The sequence below is a fragment of the Palaemon carinicauda genome, chromosome 5 (assembly GCF_036898095.1).
Source record: "Palaemon carinicauda isolate YSFRI2023 chromosome 5, ASM3689809v2, whole genome shotgun sequence".
NCBI classification, from domain to species: domain Eukaryota; kingdom Metazoa; phylum Arthropoda; class Malacostraca; order Decapoda; family Palaemonidae; genus Palaemon; species Palaemon carinicauda.
In genome coordinates this window covers 3,999,698-4,007,832 of record NC_090729.1, presented here as the reverse complement: position 1 = coordinate 4,007,832, position 8,135 = coordinate 3,999,698, and positions in this window count along the sequence as shown.

Here is an 8,135-nt window from a genome sequence, read left to right as displayed (position 1 = left end):
GCCTCTAATGTTAAATGTAAGGAGCCTCAAAGCCAAGGTCAAAGAGCCTCTAATGCTAAAAGTAAAGAGCCCCAAAATAGAGGTCAAGGACCCTCTAATGCTAAGCCTAAGGAGCCTCAAAATAGAGGTCAAAGACCCTCTAATGCTAAGCCTGAGGAGCCTCAAAATAGAGGTCAAAGAGCCTCTAATGCTAAAAGTAAGGAGCATCAAAACAGAGGTCAAAGAGCCTCTAATGCTAAAAGTAAGGAGCCTCAAAAAAGAGGTCAAAGAGCCTCTAATGCTAAACGCAAGGAGCCTCAAAATAGAGGTCAAAGACCCCCTAATGCTAAAAGGAGTCTCAAAATAGAGGTCAGAGAGCCTCTAATGGTAAAAGTAAGGACCCTTAAAATAAGCGGTCAAAGAGCCTCTAATACTAAAAGTAAGGAGCCTCAAAATAGAGGTCAAAGACCCTCTCATGCTAAAAGTGAGCAGTCTCAAAATAGAGATCAAAGACCCTCAAATGCTAAAAGTAAGGAGCCTCAAAATAGAGGTCAAAGACCCTCTAATGCTAAAAGTAAGGAGCCTCAAAATAGAGGTCAAAGACCCTCAAATGCTAAAAGTAAGGAGCCTCAAAATAGATGTCAAAGACGATCTAATGATAAAAGTAAGGAGCCTCAAAACAGAGGTCAAAGAGACTCTAAAGCTAAGAGTAAGGAGCCTCAAAATAGAGTTCAAAGACTCTCTAATGCTAAAAGTAAGGAGCCTCAAAATAGAGGTCAAAGACCCTCTCATGCTAAACGTAAGGAGCCTCAAAATAGAGGTCAAAGACCCTCAAATGCTAAAAGTAAGGAGCCTCAAAATAGAGGTCAAAGACCCTCAAATGCTAAAAGTAAGGAGCCTCAAAATAGAGGTCAAAGACCCTCTAATGCTAAAAGTAAGGAGCCTCAAAATAGAGGTCAAAGACCCTCTAATGCTAAATGTAAGGAGCCTCAAAATAGAGGTCAAAGAGTCTCTAATGCTAAAAGTAAGGAGCCTCAAAATAGAGGTCAAAGAGCCTCTAATGCTAAACGCAAGGAGCCTCAAAATAGAGGTCAAAGACCCCCTAATGCTAAAAGGAGACTCAAAATAGAGGTCAGAGGGCCTCTAATGGTAAAAGTAAGGACCCTTAAAATAAGCAGTTAAAGAGCCTCTAATACTAAAAGTAAGGAGCCTCAAAATAGAGGTCAAAGAGAGATTAATGCTAAAAGTAAGCAGTCTCAAAATAGAGGTCAAAGAGCCTTTAATGCTTAAAGTAGGGAGCCTCAAAATAGAGGTCAGAGACCCTCAAATGCTAAAAGTAAGGAGCCTCAAAATAGATGTCAAAGACGATCTAATGATAAAAGTAAGGAGCCTCAAAACAGAGGTCAAAGAGACTCTAAAGCTAAGAGTAAGGAGCCTCAAAATAGAGGTCAAAGACTCTCTAATGCTAAAAGTAAGGAGCCACAAAATAGAGGTCAAAGACCCTCTCATGCTAAACGTAAGGAGCCTCAAAATAGAGGTCAAAGACCCTCTAATGCTAAAAGTAAGGAGCCTCAAAATAGAGGTCAAAGAAACTCTATTGCTGAAAGTGAGCAGTCTCAAAATAGAGGTCAAAGAGCCTCTAATGCTAAAAGTAATGAGCCTCAAAATAGAGGTCAAAGACCCTCTAATGCTAAACGTAAGGAGCCTCAAAATAGAGGTCAAAGAGCCTCTAATGCTAAACGTAACGAGCCTCAAAATAGAGGTAAAAAACACTCTAATGCTAAACGTAAGGAGCCTCAAAATAAGAGGTCAAAGAGCCTCTAATGCTAAAAGTAAGGAGCCTCTAAATAGAGGTCAAAGACCCTCTAATGCTAAAAGTAAGGAGCCTCAAAATAGAGGTCAAAGACCCTCTAATGCTATAGGTAAAGCGCTTCAAATTAGAGATCAAAGAACATATAATGCTAAGATTATAGTACCTCAAAATAGAGGTCATAGAGCCCTTAATACTAAAGGTATGGCACCTCAAAATAGAGCTTAAATATCCTCTAATGTTGGAAGTATGGCACCTCAAAATAAAAGGTCAAAGAACCTCTAATGCTAAAGGTAAGGTACCTCAAAATAGAGGCCAAATAGTCTGGCCTATTCTTTGTATATTCACCCTACGCATTGGTTTCCTGTGCGCCAGCGCTTTTCTGCGCCTTCACCAGAAACTGTGCTTCAGCAAAAACTGAGCACCAGCAGAAACTGAGCACCAGCAGCATCCTGTGCGCCAACGCTCCAGTACTCTCCTTCGTACTTGCGCAGAGGCAAAAAGAATGAAAACTTTTTGACAGGTTAAAATTGCCCCGTTCCCCTCCCCGTAAACGCATGACAGCATGCCCACCGGGCGAAAAGGGAAAAGGCTTCACAGAAGGGTTCAAGATCCCAAAGATTCCATCATTCAAGGCATATCAAATGATTCCCCTGAAGAAAGGAAAGATGAATACTGTGAAGAACTGCAGAGTATAATAGGTGAGAACCTAGAGAGATATGAAAATTGTGGTTAATGACTTCAATGCTAAAGTTGGAAGGAATAATCAAGGGATAGAAAATGTGATGGGTGTTGAGGTTCTTGGCGAAGTTGCAAATGAAAATGGGGCACATTTCATAAGTTATTGTTCAACAAACAATCTTGTTACTGGAGGTACTCTTTTCCAGCACAAGGAGATCCACAAATATACAAGGACTTCACCATGTGGCAATTACAAATATCAAATAGATCACATAGCCATTGATAAAGAGAGAAGGACTCTGGGAAATGTAACAAGCTATAGAGGTGCACTTATTGGTAGTGATCGCCAGCTCCCCATTCCCACACAAATATTAAAACTGAAAGAACCCAACAGAAATGTAGATAGAATACCTAAGTTTGATACAACTAAGCTTCTAGAGGATGAGCACAGAAATCTTTGTAACTGAATGTAGGAATCGATTTACAGTCTTAAGAGACTTTAAGAGACGAAGTATTGGAACATGCAGTTACAAGGAGAAAACCATGGATATCAAATGATACTTGGGATACTGTAAAAAGAAGACTAAGACAGAAATTGATTCCTTAAAGTTTTCGAGGAAGTAATGAGAATTACAAGGCAGAGCATGTCAAGTATTTCAGTATTGATAGTGAGGTCAAAAGAAATATCAGGAATGATTGGAGAGAATATTTAGACAGGAAAGCAGATGAGGCTGACAAAGCTATGAATTCAGGGAGTGGTTTTGTTGTAGGAATTGCTCTTGGAATTATTAATGAAATCTCTACGGGAAAAAAGAAGCATATACCCATCAAAAAGAAAGATGGATCTGTTATAACAAAAGAACATGAAGAAAGTAACGCTGGATTGAACACTTTAGTGAGGTCATGAATAGGAAATACGAAGGGAATAATTTGGTTGATACACCTGAAACTGATGAAGACCTTGATGTGCCCATGAATGAATTAGGTGTGTTTGAAGTCAAAACTATTCTTAAAAAAAAAACTCAAAAGATGGAAAGCCCCTGGATACGAAGGAATAACTGCCGAGATGATATTGCCTGAAAATGAAGTGACTCCCAGATTACCTACAGGATTATTTTGTAGAATGTGGAGTGAAGAGGCAAAGCCTTATGTATAGGAGCTAGGAGTGCTGGTGAAAATGACAAAAAAAAAATCTGACTGATTGCAATCATTACAGAGGCATCACACTTACGTCAGCTGTCATGAAAATATATAGAATGGTCATTCTAAAGAGACTAGAGAGAAAGATTGATGAAAAGTTGAGAGATGAACAAGCAGGATTTAGAAAAGGTAGAAGTTGTACTGACCACATTTTCATTTAAGACATGTGTTACAGCAATATGTAGAATATAGAATTCCACTTTTGATGGTATATGTGGGCTATGAAAAAGCTTTTGATTATGTGCTCTGGCAAATTTTGTGGAGAGCCCTGCGACATTAATTGTCTGTTCATAAGCATAGCAAATGCAAAGTTAATGTTAGTGGCGTCTTATCAAACGAAGTGGAGTACTCTAAGGGAATGTGTTGTTACCTATGTTATTATCCTCCTCATAGATTTTGTAATGCATAGATCGGTTGGGGATGGTGGAGAAGGATTGGACTGGATTAGTAACAGAAAATTAGGAGACCTAGAGTATGCTAATGACACTGGCCTAATTAGCAGAACACCACAGGGCTTGGAAAGCTTGCTTACCAGAATGCATGAAAAATCACATGAGGTTGGGCTCGAGATAAATAGAAGAAAGTCAGATGATGAGAAAGGAATATGCAATGGAAGATGAAATATCTTTGGAAGGATAAAGGATTAATGAGGTAGAATTATATAAATATTTAGGAAGTATTATATCTAATATAGGAGCTTTAGAATTTGCGTTTAATGAAACAAAAGATTAAAAAGCAAATCAGAGGATGGCTAGGTTAAGTCAAATTTGGAAATCAGGTCGCCTAAAATTACAGATAATCAGGCTATATATCAGTTTAGTGAGATCGGTGTTAATGTATGGTCGTGAATCTTGGTATATTAATGAAACTCATTTTGTAGATTTGAGAACAAAGCCCTCAGAAGAATATTGGGGTTAAATGACAGGACAGGATTAGAAATGAAACTAAGAGAGATTACTCGAGCGCCACATGTGGATGAGATCATGGTGAGGGGTAGATGGAAATGGTTTGGGGAGGCTCTCTGTTCTCCCTAAGAGACATTAGTTCACCAAACTTTAAACTGGCCTCCACAAGGCACTAGAAGAGTTGGAAGACTCAGGACTATAAAGCATGAAGTAGGATATTGTGATTGGAGAAGTATTGAATTAAAAGCTGAAGATAGAGACGACTAGCGAAATCTAATTGAGGGCCTTTGCGTCAATAGGCGTGGGAGGAGATGATGATGATGATGATATTTGGGCCGTGGCTTCAAGCATCTAGCTCAAGGCGAGTCACTTGGCCTCCTTCTTCATCTAAAAACCCTTTTGTTGCTCTACCAATGCAAAATAATGGATGATCCTTAATATCTTCCAAAATAATTTGAATTTCTTTATTTCTTTTATTTTAGGTATAAATAAATCCTTATCATTCACTATAGGGACTATCCTAGCAGTTCAATTATCACTATTTATTACCCTGGTCAATTTAGATTTATTTGTATTTACGTTAGTGTTTGCAAACATTTTTTCTTAAAGAATCGAGAGATATTTGGTTGCTTTGTATTTCCATGATTTTTCATGTTTCTATCTCTCTTTCTTTGTGTTTTTCCTTTTATTTTTCTTCATTTCATTTTTTTCCTTAAATCTTCGATTGTATCCCTTTCTTTTGTAGGTAAAAGTATCTCTTTGATGGCTCGTTCATAGTATGAGGTAACAATGATAAGAATAAAATGGATAGGTACAACTTAGGAAGAATATTGTTTATGGGATCAGCTTTGCCCCTCCTTGATGTATCTATCAAGCTGTTCACTCTAATGTTGCTTCATTAAACACCATATCAAAAAGGCAACATGACAGTTATCAACATGGAAATTAGCAGGAACAGTGAAAATATATTCTATTTCAATTCCTGAAATTTTCATTTGGATATGTGAATAATTATAGGAACAATGTATATAGTAGAGTTTTTTAGATATTTCTAGCATTTGGGTTGACACCCCTCTCGAGGATGTTATGTTTTGGTCAATTTTTTTTAAGGTTTCACCCCCTGAGTGTCAACAGCTTTAAGTGTGTCCCCAGAATTAAATAACTTTTTGAAAATCATATCATAACCATGGAGATAGAAAGAAACTTTTTTTTAATGTAACTCTCAGGGTGTCACTCACTTTTAGGGTGTCACCTTGGGCAGACACCCCTTTTACTGCACCCCTTATGTCTTATTTTGAATTTTTATAATTACATATATGCAGATTTATACATAAAAGTATATTTGTACGCTCAAATACAAAGTTTGATTTACATATTCATATAGTAAGGCAAAATTGGACAGTTTTCAAAACCATGGTCCGGCAAAAATTGGACAGGCAAACTTCTCACTTTTTTCTTGGCGAGGCAAAATTGGACAATCTTGGATTACGGACACAAAAATTTATGTAAGTCTATAATTTTTTTCTAGCATATTTATATTGATAGGGACCACAAATTGCCATAGTTTGTCCAACTGAGCGTTGGTGCTTAACGGAGATACAGACGTGTTCAAAATTGCCTCACTGTCCAAAATTGCCTCGCCTCTGAGATATTTTTTTTATTACTGTAATACGAGAATTTCTAATTCTTTTATGATTATGAAACAAGCCATTTTTATAGATGAGACCTCCCTCTCTTGAAAACATGTTTGGTATTTGGTCATAAATTATTAATATAGATTTTGTACAAAGGTTACTAAAAAGGTGTCCAAAATTGCCTCACCCTACTATACCCATTAATTCTTGAGGCAATCCTAATCTATAAGGAGAAACTAACCATAAACACCACCTACAGAACATTTCTCCTTCCAACCACCTACCAACGGGACGCACTCCAACGACTCGGATTGTCAGACACAGCAATTGCTTCTTACAATAAGAATGCAGCGGTAGAAGAGCTTGCCTGACTAGGAGCTTAACTAAAATCGTGGTCTAACCATTTAGCAGACAGTTTTGGGGTTCAAGCTCCGCTCACAATTCTTCAGACCAATGAAAATTCAGAAATGCAAAAGGCGAACCGGCTTTCCATTTTAATAGTCTAGACGACTCGCATCTTCTCTCTGTTCCCAGCTTGGGAATGAGCAAGGACTGGTTTGCTCGAAAAGTCGTGAAACTTAAACTTCTATAAACAATTCTGGACCAATAACCAATCAACCAAACTTGGACCTACCTGAATCTTCCATTACGATCTACTTCTATTGTAAATCAATTTTAAAATGTATTTTCACAGTAAATTAAGCCGCAAAAATTACTGTGTTTGCCTTTCCTATTTTGAATGATGAAATAACCAGAAAATACTTTTCAGAAGGCAATATCGTCGAAAGGAAATTAAACACAAACATAAAAAAGGTTTCATATAAATAGAATTTACTAAAGCCGCAATTGATAATAATAATTTTATGACTGCTCGGTTACATGTCATACTTTTGGAAGCCTCCCTTCATTTTAAATTCCGTTCATCCAAATACATAATAATTTTCCAATATCATAAAAATTCCGAAGAATATTAAGACAATCTCGGGCCCCTCAATGTAAGGAATACAATAAAAAAAGCAATCATGCATTACCATTAACCTTTCCAAATGACTATTGTGCAACTTCAACTTTAACATCATGAATGTTGACGATCTACAGAGAGAGAGAGAGAGAGAGAGAGAGAGAGAGAGAGAGAGAGAGAGAGAATTTATATTTTTCGTATTTAGAAAAGTAAGAGGTATTGCTTTATCAATGGTATTAATTATCCGATCAACCCTTAACAATATAAAATAACACAATTGCACTACAAAACCCATCCAGTTTGAAAGAGATTGCACCATAATTAATGCAATACCTGAAATATATAAATGATAAGTACAGAAAAATTTAATAAATTATTGACTTGCCAATTGAATGTGTCTATCAGGTCCAATGGCTAAAAAAGGTTCCGAAAAGTGCGCAGTCCGTAAAGAAATATAATTCAATACTTATAGAATTTATGATACCGCACCGTTCATAAATTACACTTGTACTAAGTATATTCTATTTTTGTTATGCCATTCATACCTGCTAACCTGCCAGGTAATGAACGATACAGGAGTTTGCTACTTAACAGTTTCATAATCAGGGTACCAGCCACTTGTTGATATACTACCGCTAGAGAGTTATGTGGTCTTTTGACTGGACTGAGAGTACTACACTGGATCATTCTCTCTGGTTACGGTTCACTTTACCTTTGCTTACACACACACACACACACAAACACCGAATAATATGGCTATTCTTTACATATTCTCCTCTACCCTCATACATCTGACAACACTAAGATTACCAAACAATTCTTCTTCACCCAAGGGATTATTGCACTGTAATTCAGTGGCAACATCCCTCTTGGTAAGGGTAGATGAGACTCTTTAGCTATGGTAAGCAGCTCTTCTAGGAGAAGGGCAATCCAAAAACTAACCATTTTTCTCTGGTCTTGGGTAG